Here is a 16,362-nt window from a genome sequence, read left to right on the forward strand (position 1 = left end):
TTGGACAGACGTCCATTCTCCATGTTCTACAACAAGAAATTGAAACCTAGGGAAGCCAGGATTAAATTGTTTGGCCTTCCCTTAACTGGAAATTCTTCAAAATGGAATGAATCATCAAAATTGGAGTATAGTAGTGGCATTTAGACTAGCACACTTTCATGGCCTCTTCTTTGGCCTCCTAAGGAAATATGGAACATTGCAGCATGCAAAGTATGACATATTTGGCATGTAAAAATGTCGATCATGAAAGATGAATACCTCTTGCAACAGGAGGCTAACAGTGGCTCCACTTGGGGATGGCTTTTCCTTGTGAAAAGCCAAGAATAGCAGGTCAAACTGTCGTGATCTTCTATTGTTGCTATGGAACTGAAAACAATTCTTCGTTGGCTACTAAAAGACTGGAATTTTGAGATCTGAATAGCACTCTCCTCAACTGAATTACTGTGAACTATATAGCGTCGCCTGCTTTCTTGTGCGTGCTTAATGTTATGTACAATGTTGCCTGAGCACTACCCTTTGAAATAGTCTCAAGACATGGATCAAAGCTGATGTATTTCCCTTATTTTTGCTTTGACCAAGGGTGCTGATATGAAACCTAAAATGATCCTCTGTTTTGATACTATTGACTGAAGTGGGAAGCTTGATTGTAGCACTTCTAACTGAATTTGATTTGATATAACAGCGCTTCTTGGTTCCAAGCAATCAGATTGCTTATACAAACATAAAAATGGAAAGCATTGACATATATACAAACACTAATATACAAATATGTACACAGGGGCATTGTATCCCTTAAAAGGGGTCTCGATAATGTTTCAATATTTGGCCATTTACAGGGCCGTCTTCCACTGTGTTGTCATCTATAGATTTGAGAAAATACATGTTATTTCCTTGCACAACGTTGATAACAAATGTGCCTTTCCATAGAAAATCAAATTTTGCATGCTTTCCCTTGTCTTCTCTTTGTGAGTCCCACCTTAGAACTTTGTCGCCAATGCATAAATCCTCAACCTTGGTCCTTTTTTCAAATGCTTTCTTCAGCCTCTCTTGCACAATTTGAGCTCTGTCATACACTTGCTCTCTGGTTTGCTGAAGATGAATGGTCTGATTTATTCTTCTTTGAATATCATTTGGTTCTACCTGAATCTCTTGTAATAGCTTCATAATGTAAATGCCCAAAGAAGATGGAAACCTAGCCTCCATGCCATACACCAGCTCATAAGGGCTCATTCCAATGGATCTCTTTGTTGAAATTCTATCTGCCCAAAGGGCATTTGTGAGCTTTTTATGCCAGTTCTTCTTGTTTTCTTCTAAGATATTCTTGATAATATTAATCAGGCTCTTGTTGGATGATTCGGCCAAGCCATTACCTTGAGGGTAATAGGCTGTAGAGTGGCCTAAGGTGATATGGAATTTATGGCAAAAATTGATCATCTTTTTGGATTTGAAGGCAGCAACGTTGTCAGTGATGATCTTCTCAGAGCAGCCAAATCTAGAAAGGATGTTGCATTCGAGGAATTGGATAATGGTGGTGTCATTAGCTTGCCTACATGGGATGGCCTCCATCCACTTGGCGAAATAGTCTATGGCTGTTAGAATCCATTTGTGCTGGCCTGAGGAAGAGGGATGGATTTCTCCAATGAAGTCAAGACCCCATTGTTAAAAAGGCTTTTCGGTTGAGATGGGCTTAAGGGGCAAGGGCAACAACTTTCTTTTTCCCTCAAAGATTTGGCATTTGTGGCATGAAACAACAAACTTCTTTACATCTGCAAACAAAGAGGGCCAATAGAAACAAGCCCTTAAAATTTTATCAGCAGTGGACTTCCAATATAGATGTCCTCCACAGTCCCCTGCATGGAATTCTTTCATGACATTGTTAGTTTCATTCATGGTTAAACAATTAAGCAATATGCCTTCATGATTTTTCCAAAATAATGCACCATCTAAGACACAAAACTTTAAAGCCTTCATTTTTAAAAATATTTTCTTGGTTCTGGACAATCCTGGGGGAGCACACAGGTTTAACAATACAAAGAAAATATCAGCATACCATGGGGATTGCAAAAAGGTTTCACTGATCCGTGGAGTCGCCAGCTCCTGTTCATTGTCTAGTTGGTTGATGTCTAAGGCTTGAAAATTTGTTTTGGCCATCAGTTTGGCTAAGCCTTGTCCCTTTATCAGCTTGGTTGGTTTTATCTCTATGTCATATTCAAGGATGTTGGCAATCCACTTGTCTCTTTTGCCTTCTAATCCCTCTTGGGTTAATATGTCTTTTACAATAGCATTTGGCACATAAGCAATCACATGTGAGTATAAAATATAGATTTTGAAGTCTTTGATCACTTTAACAAGTGCATAGGCCTGCTTTTCCATCTCTTAAGGCTCGGCTGAAAAATGCAATTGGCTTTTCAGCTCCTTGATCATCCTTTTGTAAAAGGACAGCAGCTATGGTGTGATCAGATGCAAAAGAAAAAATGATAAAATCTTTGTCAAATTGTGGACTAGTGAGGACAAGGGCTTGGGTTAAGGCAGCTTTGATACTCTCAAAGGCTTGCTTGGTTTCAAGAGACTATTTTACCTTGGCATCCTTATTTAACATGTTTCTTAGCATTCTTATTAGTTCGGCCAAGTTTGGGATAAATCTCCGTAGGAAATTGGTCTTTCCTAGGAATGATTTCAATTCATTGATGTTTCTTGGATAAGGGATTTGAAGGATGGCTTGAATTCTTTCGGGATCAATTCTAATCCCATCTTTTGAAATGATATGGACTAATAATTTTCCTTCTTCAAGGCCAAAGAGAGATTTCTTGGGGTTCAGGGAAATACCATATTTCCTACAAGTTAGGAACACTTGTCTCAAATGTTTTAGGTGTTGTTGATCAGATTTGGAGAAGGGGGTTAAGTCATCAAGGTAGACAACTAGGAAATCATGGATTTCCTTGGCAAATGCAATTTCCATTGCCCTTTGAAAGGTTGCACCAGCGTTCTTTAGTCCAAAAGGCATTTTAACATACTTAAATGTTCCCCATGGTGTGGTAAAGGTTGTCTTGTCTTGGTCATCCTGGTGAACAAGTATTTGATTAAAACCTGAAAAGCCATCAAGCAGTGAAATTCTTGATGACCCCACTACTCTTTGTAGAATGTGATCCATTTTTGGCAATGGGTAGTGGTCTTTTAGGGAGACTTGGTTTAAGTTTCTTAGGTCCACACATAGCCTAATCTCACCTGTCTTCTTTCTTGTGGGAACAAGATTCGACACCCATTCAGAAAATCTAATGGGTGCTATGATACCTGCTTCAAACATCCTCTTGACTTCCTTCTCAACCAAGGGAAGGAGCATGGGATTGATTCTTCTAAGTTTTTGTTTGAAGGGCTTTTGGTTTGGTTTTAAGGGAATGGTGTGTTGGATCACTGAGGTGTCATAGGACTTCAAGTCCTCATAACTCCAAGCAAACACATCTTGAAACTCTTTGAACAAATCCACATACTTTGGTTTTTGATCAGGTGGCAGATTTTTGGACAATTTAATCATTTTGGGCTTCTCTGTTGTCCCAATGTTGTGTTCTTCTATAGCAGCATTTAAGGGCTGCATTTTTGGCTTTTTGGGGACATCATTAGCATCAAACATGTCTTCTAATGGAGTGAGGCCAGCAGGGAGAAAGTTATCCTTTAGATCAATGATCTCAGCCTCTGTTTTGGCTATTTCCTCCAAGTGCATTTGTTTTAGCTCTTCTATGTTTGCATTGTCAAAAACAGTTGGGTTTAGGATTTGTTTAGATGTTACAGCTGTTACAGCCTGCTGATTTTCATTTGTTTGCTGTTGTTCATTCGTCATAGCGTCCATGTCAATGTTAATATTTGAAAACTCATGCTCAAAAGTGAGGAAATTGTTAATCTGGGTATCATTTTCGAACACTTGCCAATATTTAATGTTATTTGGTACAACAAGCCTATGTTTTATTTCAGCAGTGAAATGGTGACTTGGCTCAAAGGGAAGCTTGCATGTGCTATCAAAGGTGGCTAGACTGTGAGCATGAATGTTATGATTTCTTGAAATCTTGGCAAGCATGGATTCAGAGAATGCATTGAGTATATTAGTGGTAGCTGTCCTATAGGCCCTCATTCTATTGTCATTAGTAACAAAGTTACCTTTCATCTGTTGAATGATCAAATCAGAGTCACCTAGAATGGACACTTTTGCATCTCCTAGAGCTTTGAGCAGTTTAAGGCCTAATAAGAGAACCTCATACTCTACCATGTTATTGGTACATTTGAAGATTAGTCTGTAAGCATGACCCTCTGCATGATTGTTATGTGTGTTGTGGATCCATATTCCAGCCCCTGCTCCTAACTTATTAACTGAACCATCAAACTCTAAATACCATGTGATTTCTTGCTTGTGGTTAGTATTAAGAGTTTCAGTCATTTTAGGATTGGGTGGACCTGAGTCTTGTGTTTCGGGAGGTTCTTCTTGTGTGTTGGTTGCATTGGCTATTGTGATAGTCTCATGGGTATGTGCAACCGATTCTTCATTGATGTGTGCTTGTTGTTCTAGAGCCAAAGGCTTGACATCAGTTAAAGTGCAGCTATCATCATTAAACAAAATAAATGAATCCATATCAATATAGATTGAGTAGATGGGGAAGTTTTGTGGCTTATCCTCGCTACTCACCATATATTTCATGAGTGTTTCTCTATATAGTCTTTTTGGTTGCCCAAAGACTGATATAGTGGCGTAAGAGAGGTCTAATTGGAGGGATCCTTGGAGTTTTGCTCCCCAAGATCTTGATAGGAGCATGCCATACTTTGGTGGAATGTCAGCAACCACCACATCCATGAGGATTGTCTTGTTAGGATATTGGACTGAGGAGACACACAAGTCTTTGATTAGGCTTAGACACTTGACTTGAATTGAGTCAAAGGAGAATAAATATTTGTATGGCCTGCTTATGTCAAGGTTTAGTCTTTCCATTACCGCTTTGGGCATAAGATTGTGTGATGCACCTGAGTCAAACATTGCATTATGTAAAATTTTATCATGGATATGCAAGCTGATATAAAATGGCAAAACTGCTCCATTGACTGTTTTTCCATTGACTTCTGGGCCAAAGAGTAGCTCTGGGGTATCATCTAAAACGTTTACATCATCCTTAACCTCTGGCATTTGTAGCGATCTTTGTATTTGCTGCCTATAAACATCATGCTTGGCAAGTTCTGAGAGGGGGATGGATATCTTAAGTTTTCCAATCTCTGCCTCTAAATTAAATGGCTTTTCTAGTGGAGTCTTGGTGTTGATGATGGAATATTTTTCTTTTTCATTTGAATTATCAGCGATTTGCTCTCGTTTGCCAGCGTTATGCAGAGTGACCTCTTGCATCTTTTCAGTTATGGGCAGGCTTTTTGGAATGCTGTGTGCATTTTCCTTTGAGGAAATAGGCACGACAGGCTGCTTTTTAGAAGGTTGTTCGATAGTTATATCATCTATGGTTACGTGCTGTGGGTTTGGGACAGATTGTTCAATGTGTTCTGTTATAACAGCCTTGCCTTTGATTTTATCGGGTTGTTGTTTTTCCTTTGGTTTGATGGGCTTGGGCACATCAATCATTCTGGTTCTTAGCTTATCTTACTAGTTTAGCTCATAAACGATTGGGTCATAGGCTTGTTCAAAGTCGAAAGACTCTTGGGTTTGGGTTTGGAATTGATGCATATTATCGTTATTTTGGTCTTCTTTAGTTAAGAAGACATGTTGCTCGTTCTTCAAACCCATTAGGTTTATGTGAGTGTCTTCTATGGGCTCATTAGCTATTGATGTCTCAGCGTAATTTTCTTGGAAAGGAGGCCTTACTTCATGGTGTGGGCTCGCTCTTCCAACGTTTGGGTTTTGATTCTTTCTGAAGTTCGGGTTCCTAATAGCGTTGGTTTGCTGCCCATCCCATGATGATTTTTTCTCAACGTTATCCACTCTTTCTACCAGCCTATGCATGCCACTCATAAGGGCATCCAACTTTTGGTCTATGGCTGAGGGTTCTTCCTTAAAGGTTGTTCTCCTCTCTGTTCTGGCTCTGTTTCTTTTGGCAATTAAATTTGCCTCCACAGTGACAACCACATTTTACATTTCGGCAAGGCCGTTAGGGGCTCTTACTTTTAACTGGTAAGCCATATCTGGGTCGAATCCATCAGGGAATTTATACAAGGCAAGGTCAGGTGGAGGCCTTAAGTTCTGTGGTATTGCGTTATAGACATTATTGAATCTTGCACAATAGTCCAAAACAGTCTCTTGAGGGCCTCTTTTAATTGTATCGTATTCGGCTAGTATGTGCAAGGGGTCTTTCCTTTTCTCCCATCTGTTGATAAATGACTGGTATAAGGCTTCTGGGTCTACTATGGAATTATCTGGGAGTGCTCTAAATCAAGTCCTGACATCGCCTGTCAAACTTTGGACAAAAATCTTCATTCTCACCCCATCATCGTCAATCTCATAGCTTTCAAAGTAATCCTGCATTTTCTTTGTATGCTGAAGGGCTGTGCAGGCACTTGTGCCATCAAAATAGGTTATTTTAGTCTAGTAATCCTGAGGCATAGCCCCGAGATTAGCAGGTAGCTGTAAGGGTGCATATCTATTAGCCATATTAACAGGTATAAGTGGAACAACAGGAATAAACGGAACAGCTGGAACAACTGGGATAATAGGAGTAGTAGTGGTAGTATGGGTAGTGAATGAAGGTGTGGAAAAGGTGCTTGGAGAGGTGGATGAAGAACAAGGGGAACTAGGGGTTGAACGAAATAAAACTTTGATAGGAGTTGGAACACAGCTTGGCTGAACTATCTCACGACTAGAATCAGCAAAATCCTCTTTTCACTCTAATTTCCTGAGGTTTCTTGGGATTAAAGTTGGATTTTCAAAAGCAACTGGGGGATTTGGGTCTGGATTTGACCTTGTATAACGTGAATCCTTTCTGGGAGCCAGCTTCTAGCTTTTTTTTCGGGGATTTTTCTAAAAATATATGGGTTAGAAAGAAACTTTCAAAGGTCAGATTCTTCCTCTGTGGAGCTTTAGACTTGATTTGTGAGATTATCTGAGGATGTTCCCCAGTTGAGTCTGTTAGGCCCCTATACTACTAGTGTAACCCCTTATTGTTATTAGTATAACCCACTTATTATATTGATGTACCCATGTAGTGCCCATATTGTTACTATTGTGCCCCATAGAAGCCCACTATTGTTATTATTGTGGCTTTATATTATTATTGTTAGGTCGGCTGGATTATATTGTGACTCCTTAGACTCCTATATATAGAAAGGAGGTTTTGTCATTTGAATCATCCAAGAATTGTTCATTTATGTAATGTAAAGGAGGTTACCCCCTCGAAGAGCTTGAATTCTAAGGCGTTGATCTATCTTTTCTATCTTTTCTTGAGCTGGTTTCATAACATTTGGTATCAGAGCTTTGGATTCTAGGGTTTCGCTACTCCAAACAGGTCATCGTGGAATTTTCGCTATAACTTTTTTTTTTGTGACGTTTCAGAAGTCACAAAAAAAACCCATTTGAGAAGAAATCGCGCTGAACCTTGGATCTGAATTTCAGAGCTTTTCGCGCAATATTTGCGGAGATATGATCTGAGGAAGTTGGTCTTTTTGCAGACTCCTGAATTACACTCAAAACAGGTGACCTGGGGAAAATCGTCATAACTTTCTTTCTGAGCATCGGATTGAAATTTCGTAAGAAGGTACAGAAAGAGGATGGACTGTAGTTTTCTTTTATATATTTTTTAGAGTCAAAGGTTGAAACAGTGACACGTGGAACTTCATACAAGTTCGCTCTTCTGGAAAGGTCTATAATCAGGTCATCTTGGGAGATTGTGCATAACATTCTCTTAGAGAATCCAATTTGGATCAAACTAGTGGCATTGGAAAGAGGACACAGAGGGCTACTACAGGTAGCAATTTCAGAACTTAAATTTCCAAAAGTATAGAGTTACAGTTGCTTCAAGGTCGAGCTCCTAAAATCAAGAAAAAGCAAGATGAGGAAGTTTGATGGCAAGGATCCGGTAAATTGGATACTTCAGATGGAGCAATATTTTGATCTACATGGTGTACAACTGTTACAAAAGGTATGTATTGCATCTTCATATTTAGAACCAAATCAATTTTTATGGTACAAAGGGCTTTGTTCTCGTAAACAATTTGTTACATGGTCAATTTTCACGGAGGAAATGATAGCACATTATGAGGATACAAAGAGCAACACCTTCTTTAGAGCAACACCACAACAATTGGAAAGAGTAAAAGGGCTTTGTGACATAGTAGAAAGCAAAATTAGGGAAACCAGGAAGCGTACCCCTCACAACTATAAAGACGGAAGTGTTGTTTCCCCTAACCTTCCACAACCTACAAGGGTTACACCACAACAATTGGAAGAAAAAAGAGAAAAAGGGCTTTGTTACAATTGTGATAGCAAATGCACTAAAGGTCATAAGTGTGCTGAGAAGAAATTATTTTACATAGAATATGAAGAGGAGGAAGAAAAGGATCAAGAAACATCAAAAGAAGAAGATATACGCCAAGACCCCACCCTAGAGAAAGAAGAAATGAATCAGACGATATCTTGTAAATCATTAGCAAGAATTACCACTCCTCAAACTCTCAAGATAGAAGGACATATCAAGAAGAAAAAGGTGCAAGAAGTGAAGGATCAGATCGAGAAAGAAGAAATGAATCTAACCATATCTTGTAATTCATTGTTCGAAATTACCACTCCTCAAACTATCAAGATAGAAGGACATATCAAGAAGAAAAATGATCAAGAAGTGAAAGATCACATCGAGCGTCAAGAAATGAATCCTACCATATCTTGTAAAGGATTGGAAGAAATTACCACTCCTCAAACTCTAGAGATAGAAGGACATATCAAGAAGAAAAAGGTTCAAGCAATGAAATATCACATTGAGCATCAACAACAAGTTCTCCAACTTTTAAAGGATAACATCACTTCGGTGCAAAATCAAACGAAACAACAGGTAGATCACCATCAATGTTTTGATGTAGGTGATTGGGTATTTTTACTACTACATCTCAAGCAAGATATTTATGAGAAGGAAATCTTGGCAATACTACATGCACTTAAAAAATGGCGACCTTACTGAATGGGAAGACTCTTCAAGGATGAGGATGTGGAAGCATTGTTTTGTGCTATTTATATTATCCAACCAGATTGGATAAACGAAGCAAGGGAAGAATGGAAGAAGGAAAAAGAAGTATGGCCACTTATTCAAAAGTTGTAAAAGATCCCAATTCAAACAATATTGCCAAAAGTTGAAGAGGAGGAAAAATCATATTAGAACCTAGAGTAGTCACAGAAACAAGAACCCGACAGCTACGAAATCGATCAATTTCAGAGTATCTCATCAAGTGGAAGAACTTACCCACTGAAGATTCCACATGGGAGGACAAGAATTTTATACATAAGCATCAAGAACTACTCAAGCGTTGAGGACAACGCTTTCTGAAGGAGAGGGGCATGTTAGGCCCCTATACTACTAGTGTAACCCCTTATTGTTATTAGTATAACCCACTTATTATATTGATGTACCCATGTAGTGCCCATATTGTTACTATTGTGCCCCATAGAAGCCCACTATTGTTATTATTGTGGCTTTATATTATTATTGTTAGGTCGGCTGGATTATATTGTGACTCCTTAGACTCCTATATATAGAAAGGAGGTTTTGTCATTTGAATCATCCAAGAATTGTTCATTTATGCAATGTAAAGGAGGTTGCCCCCTCGAAGAGGCTGAATTCTAAGGTGTTGATCTATCTTTTCTATCTTTTCTTGAGCTGGTTTCATAACAGAGTCGCCAATATGTTATCACTCAGGTTGTCCCAAAGCTCCTTAAGGGATACGGCCGAGGTAACCACAAACCAATCTTTGGACTACAGGTTCTAGCCCACCTGCAATCAGAGAGGGCTCTCTCTTAATGATTTAGCTTTGTTGATGATGATTTTAGGCTAGTTATTGAGTTCAAGGGGTTTTGTTTAAGTTTTGGTGGGATGATTGATGTTTTCAAGTAGGGAGGCATGCATAGTGTGAGAGGTCCAAACCATTGGGCATGGAGTCCTGGAGTTGGGCTGCTGGTGCGTTTTCTTGGTCACAAGAGGAATATAGAGTAGGATAGCTACACATGAAACAATCATTCAAGCTAAAAGGATGAAATGAAGGCTAATGAATGAAAGGAAACTAAGAATCTCTCATTCAGCTTAATAGAGGGAAGGCGAGTGAACTATATCTAGGAGCAGTCAAAAATTCCTAAATAATAGTCATACATGAATGAAACAGAGCAAATACGAGCCATGAGGAATTCATATTTATGCCTGAATCAGAAGAAAACATACAGAAGTCACAGAAACTGAGCATAGAGTGCAGCCACACAAATTCTAAGCTAATCTTTCTGTCTGTAACTTATATGGTGATATATGCATGATATAAACATATACGAATTGAAAACAGAGGTAAGAAACACTTATTGGGCCATGTAGCAACGCAAGAATTCTATATTTCACTCTTCAGCCATTAATAACACAACAAACATTCCATCTTCAAAAATTTTCAACCGTCTTTGATTATAGAAATTCTCAAAACATACAGTGCGAGTCCAGCATGAGGATTATCAATCGACCAACCCTTTAAACAATGAATTAGGGTGGTTTATATAGGGAAAATATCCAAAAATATTTATTACAACAGATCCTAAACAGATTTGAGGGAAATGAGTTTTTTAACCTAATCTTGTCTTGAAATTAATGCATAAAATATCTCTATGCTGCGCTGGGGCAGCCGCCTTAAAAATGAGTCGAAAATCTGTCCTTATGGCTCTATGCTATTCATTTAGCCATAACTGTGCTTTGGGCTTTGATCCCCTGCTCTCGAGTGGTTTTCATGTTCATTAACTATGATATGAGAGCCTTTAAATGGCTTCATCGCTTTCTTTGACTTTGCTTGGGGGCCTTTAATGTTCACCTGCTTCGATCTGATACTCTTTGCCGCTTCACTGATACTCTTCAATTTAATCGAGGCTTCATCTTTCCTCTGATACTCTTTTACAGTTGAATTGGGCCACTTTCTCTCCCTTGACGTGTTTGAAACTATCAAATTTCCCCTTTACTGCCCTTTCAAGGCAAAAATGGCTGCTGCAAATGATTTCCGTGGCCTCTGGGATGCTATCGACGCTGGCCGATTTGAATACGAACATAAATGAAGAAATCCTGTCAAAAATGCGAATTTTTGGGCCTGCTGGTAACCGAGCGATATGAAGACTTCCATTTTGGTCATTTTTTCTTAGCGAAGCGCGATTAGCGCTTAGCGCTAATCGCGCATCGAAAACTGCATTTGTTTTGCATTCCGGGCTCTCTTTGCTGCGATTTTCGCCCTTCGCAGCTTCTTTTAGTGATGACGTCAGTATGACGCCAGCAGTGGGTCCCATTATGATAGTGACGTGGCAAGGTGATGTGGCAGGGTGACGTGGCAATACGGCGGGGATTAAATCGGTGATCGGCAATCGGCGGGGACAGGGGTGATGGCTTTTATATGTGCGAGGTGATGGGAGCGATCGCCGATATCGGACAAAGCGATAAGGCATGCGGCTTTGCGAAAAAATGGGAAATATTTGCGGAAATGCCATATTATTGAGGTAAAATGAGTTTAGCGGCAAAACTTAAGTTTTGCAATATAACCAAGTTTTACGGGGAAGTGGAGGCATATATGGATAAATGATGTGATTGCGAAAATGAGTGGATCACGATGTGAGATGCTTTCGGGTGCGATAGCAATATCGTGTGGGCGGATGAGAGGGGGGATATATATGTAAGTAAAGAACCTTGCGGCTGCTGATCACGATATCGCGATCGGAGACATGATATTGGGGAGTTATAAAAGGGGGCCGATGAATGAATGTTGCAACCTCCAATAGTGATATCGCGTCGGAGGGGAGGAAAACTCATCGGAGGAGGGTTAATGCGATCGGAGGAGGCTTTTTTAAAGCTTTGGAAGGGTTCTTGAGGCCTCGGAAGGGGTCCAATAACCAAAAAGAGGGATTTTATGCCTTGGAAGGAGTCCAAAGATACTTTGAGGGAGTTTTTAAGAAGAAAAACTGAGGGTTCTTACTAAGTTTCAGGCAAACTTAGTAATTCCCAAGCATATTTATAGTTATATTTCAGCCAGAGGAAGGGATAAGTATATAGGGGAGTTATTAACATAGTTTTAGTAGGGGGAGGGGAGATAGATAGGGAGTTACATAATAAAGTTAGTAGTTAATACGAAATGTGATGAGAGAGCGCTAAGTATGTAAATCTTAGGCTATTAAGGGGAAAATGACTCATAGAGGAAGTATGAACATTCCTTGACTAAAGTAGATCGTTACCAAGGTAAATGGTATGGAAAATGATGAAACTAAGAGGTATCAAGCAGATCTTGACCTCTTTAGGGAGGTTAGTGAATGATTTGGGGAACAAGAAGAAGCGGGAGTTAGTCATGCCTCGCTTGAGCTGCTCCAAGGGAAAAGTGCCTTGAACTTGTGATCTGAAGTAAAATAACACTTTGAGATACAAAATTGATCACACTTATTCATTCTGCAACCTCAAAAACTACTTACCCAACCTACTTACCTAACATTTATTCTTCTTTTTGGTTTGGGTGCACTTAGACTTGCAGACCCTGATTATCTTCTTTTCTTTTGACTGCCCTCCTATCTAAATGTACCCTTATATCTTCCAAAGGCCCAGATTAAGCAGTTGGGCTCCTTTATTTCTCTACCTAGCTACTGATCTGCCAAGCTTAATCTATTTGGGCAGATATCCATTCTCTATGTTCTACAACAAGAAACTGAAACCTAGGAAAGCTAGGATTAAACTGTTTGGCCTTCCCTTAACTAGAAATTCTTCAAAATGGAATGACTCATCAAAATTGGAGTATAGTAGTGGCATTTAGACTAGCACACTTTCATGGCCTCTTCTTTGGCCTCCTAAGGAAATATGGAACATTGCAGCATGCAAAGTATGACATATTTGGCATGTAAAAATGTCGATTATGAAAGATGAATACCTGTTGCAACTGGAGGCTAACACCCATCAAGTAATGTCGCCACATATTTAACGTGTCAATGAATGTTGTTAGCTCTAAATCATAGACGGAATACTTTTTCTCATGCTCCTTAAGTTTCTAAGGCTCATATGTAATAACCCTGCCTTCTTGCATTAGTACACTGCCTACACCTTCCTTGTTGGCATCTATGCAAACCACATAATATTTATTCATGTCTGTAGTGACCAAAATGGGTGCAGTGGTAATAAAATTCTTAAGTTGGTCAAAACTTATTTGACAATCCATGGTCCAATTAAATGTTTTTCCTTTCTTTTGTAGAGAGGTAATGGGATATGCCACTCTAAAAAATCCTTCAAAAAATATCCTATACTATCTAGCTAGACCCATAAATGATCTTATATTAGCTAGGTTCTTTGGTACTTGCCACTCCGTTATAGTTTTTATTTTCTTTGGATCTACAAGAATTCCATCTCTGGTAATTACATGTCCTAGATATTGGATTTTCTCTATAAATAAATCACAATTGTAGTACTTGGCATACAGTTGATGCCCCCTTAATACTTGTGGGACAATATGTAGGTTCTCCTTATGTTCTTCTATATTCCGAGAGTAAATCAGTATATCATCAATAAAAATCAATACAAACTTATCCAAATACTGATGAAAAACATTGTTCATGAGACACATGAAGGTCACAGGAGCATTAGTTAGCCCGAAGGGTAATACAACAAACTCGTAATGCTCATAAGGAGTTCTAAAGGCTATTTTTTCTATATCTTCTTCCTCTATTCTAGTCTAATGGTAACTTAAGAAAGGTCAATCTTTGAAAACACAGTTGCTCCCTTCACTTGATCAAACAATTCATCTATATGAGGAAAAGGGTATTTATTCTTGACTGTTAGTTTATTTAATTGCCAATAATCCATGCACATTCGCAAGGTTCCATCCTTGTTCTTAACGAAAAGCACCGGAGCTCCCCAAGGTGATACAGTTGGGCATATATATTTTATATCAAGTAGTTCCTAAAGTTACATTTTTAATTCTATTAATTATGGTACACTCATGCGATAAGGTGCTCAGGATACCACGACAACTCCTAGGATCAACTCAATGGTAAAATCTCTATCCCTCTTTGGACGTAGTCTCGGAATTTTTTCAGGAAATACGTCTGGAAAATTCTGCACCATGACTATATTTTATAAGGAAACAAATTCCTGTTTTGAATTAGTATATTCTACCTGTATAGCGTAAATTTGACATCCTTTTCTGACACATTTTGCTAATTGAGATCCTGTTACTGGTCTTAATTTCAGTGGTCTTAGTATACCCTAAATCTCTTATCCTTCTTCGTCCATATAGTTAATTGTTTTGTTTTTATAGTTAATGAGGGACCAACGTTTCTCCAACCAGTCCATACCTATTAGGACATCTTATGATCGTAAGGGCAAGACATTCAAGTCAACCATAATAGACTAGCCTGCTAGCTTTAAGGGACAATTACTGACATTAGCCAACACCCTTCCCTTTGCTCCCATGTCTAGTTGTAATAACCAAGGGTTCTTAAACTTAACAGCTTTTAAGAAACATTGTTCTACTACTTTGTGACTAATATAACTCCAAATAGCTCCTAGATCCATCAAAATAGATATAGTTCGATCAAAGAATTTACCTTCAAATTCTACCATGGTTGGTTGGTATTTCACCTAATGATCTTCGAGGGAAGAATTGACTTTAGGAATACTCCTTGCCACTTCTCCCATAGTTGATGCTTCTTGAATCTACACAACCTCATCAGTTCCCTTATGGTACTAACAATTTTTTACTTAGTGTGGTCCTCCACATCCCCGTCACTGTATTGGAGGTCTAACTGCTAGTTTCATTTCAATTTTGCCTGATTCCTCATGTGTCTTGGACTCACTTGGAAATTTGAATCTGGGCTGATTTCTATTCATATTTTTTTTTGCTTGTCCTTTATGGGGTCCTTTGTTGACAATAGTCTTATTCCCTTTGCTACTAGAGGTAAACTTAATTCCCTTTTTGTCAGTCCATCTCTTTCCTCCATCTCCCTTTTGTCTATTTTGTTGATAGCATAAATGAGCCTTTCGTATAACTTCGTCCATGGTCTTTGGGTTATTGAACTCGAGATGCTCTTTCATGAACAACGACAAATTGCTGATAAATCTCTCCACTTTTGCTTTTTCTTCCCTATGTAGAGGACATATTGTAGTAAGGACGTAAATTTTCCTATGAACTCGTCAATAGATAACTGACCCAATCAAACGTCATCAAATTTTTTTTCCTTCTCATTGTAAAATCTTTTAGTTAAATATTTTTCCTTAAAATACTTTTGAAATTTTTCCCAAGTTATGTTCTGCTCATTTACTCCACATACCGTTTTTACCTCCTCCCACCATAAGGTGGCTTTTCCTTGCAGCTGAAAGATGGCTAAGCAAGCTTTTAAATTATGATCGTATTCATACAACTAGAAATACTTATTCATATTGATAAGTCAGGCTTCAACTACCTCCTCCTATTCACCATCAATGAGAGGAGGTTTTATTTTCTGAAATTCTCCTTGTAACTCTATTTTGTGTCTTTTATGTGTTTTGTGTTCTGAAACATTATCAAATTATTCGTCTTGATTATCTTTTTCGCCTTCTGTTTCTAAATTATAAGTTCGAAATTCTTGTTTTCGAGCCTTGTTTATATGTTCAGGACTGGGGATTGGTTGTCATTGATTCTATCTATCAGACAGACTCTTCATGATCTTTTCCTGCTCTAGCATCAACCTTTCATTATCTACCCGTAAACGGGCCATTTCATCCTTCAATTTTTGTACAGTTTCCAAATGGCAATGTTAGTATTGCGCGACTCTTCCCCCAACTGTACCCACACCTTAGGATTGGCTTCCAGAAATGATGTTGGTCCTGTTCCTGTCACAGGGTTGTGTGGTGTATTTCCAGTCCTCCTCATGCTGGTTGCCTTTCTTTCTTTCTCTTTACACATCACAAATGTTGTTATTCATTCATTCTCCAGAGCTCTCAGCTTTGCAGCCTGAGTGCTCTGATACCACATGTCACATAAACATATAAAAATGCCTAAGTAACAATTGTAACAATGGAAATTTTGAGAAAAAATACAAACTGGTCATTATAATCTTTATACTTCCTAACAGTGTTAAAAGCATCAATGTAATTTTAATTTCTTTACAAATAAAACCATATGTTTGTCATTCTCGATTTCCTATCATTTGATATGACAGGTAAC

The sequence above is a fragment of the Pinus tabuliformis genome, chromosome 3_2 (assembly GCF_031772625.1).
Source record: "Pinus tabuliformis cultivar Carrire ecotype Pingquan chromosome 3_2, CPIR1, whole genome shotgun sequence".
In the NCBI taxonomy this organism is placed as follows: Eukaryota; Viridiplantae; Streptophyta; class Pinopsida; order Pinales; family Pinaceae; genus Pinus; species Pinus tabuliformis.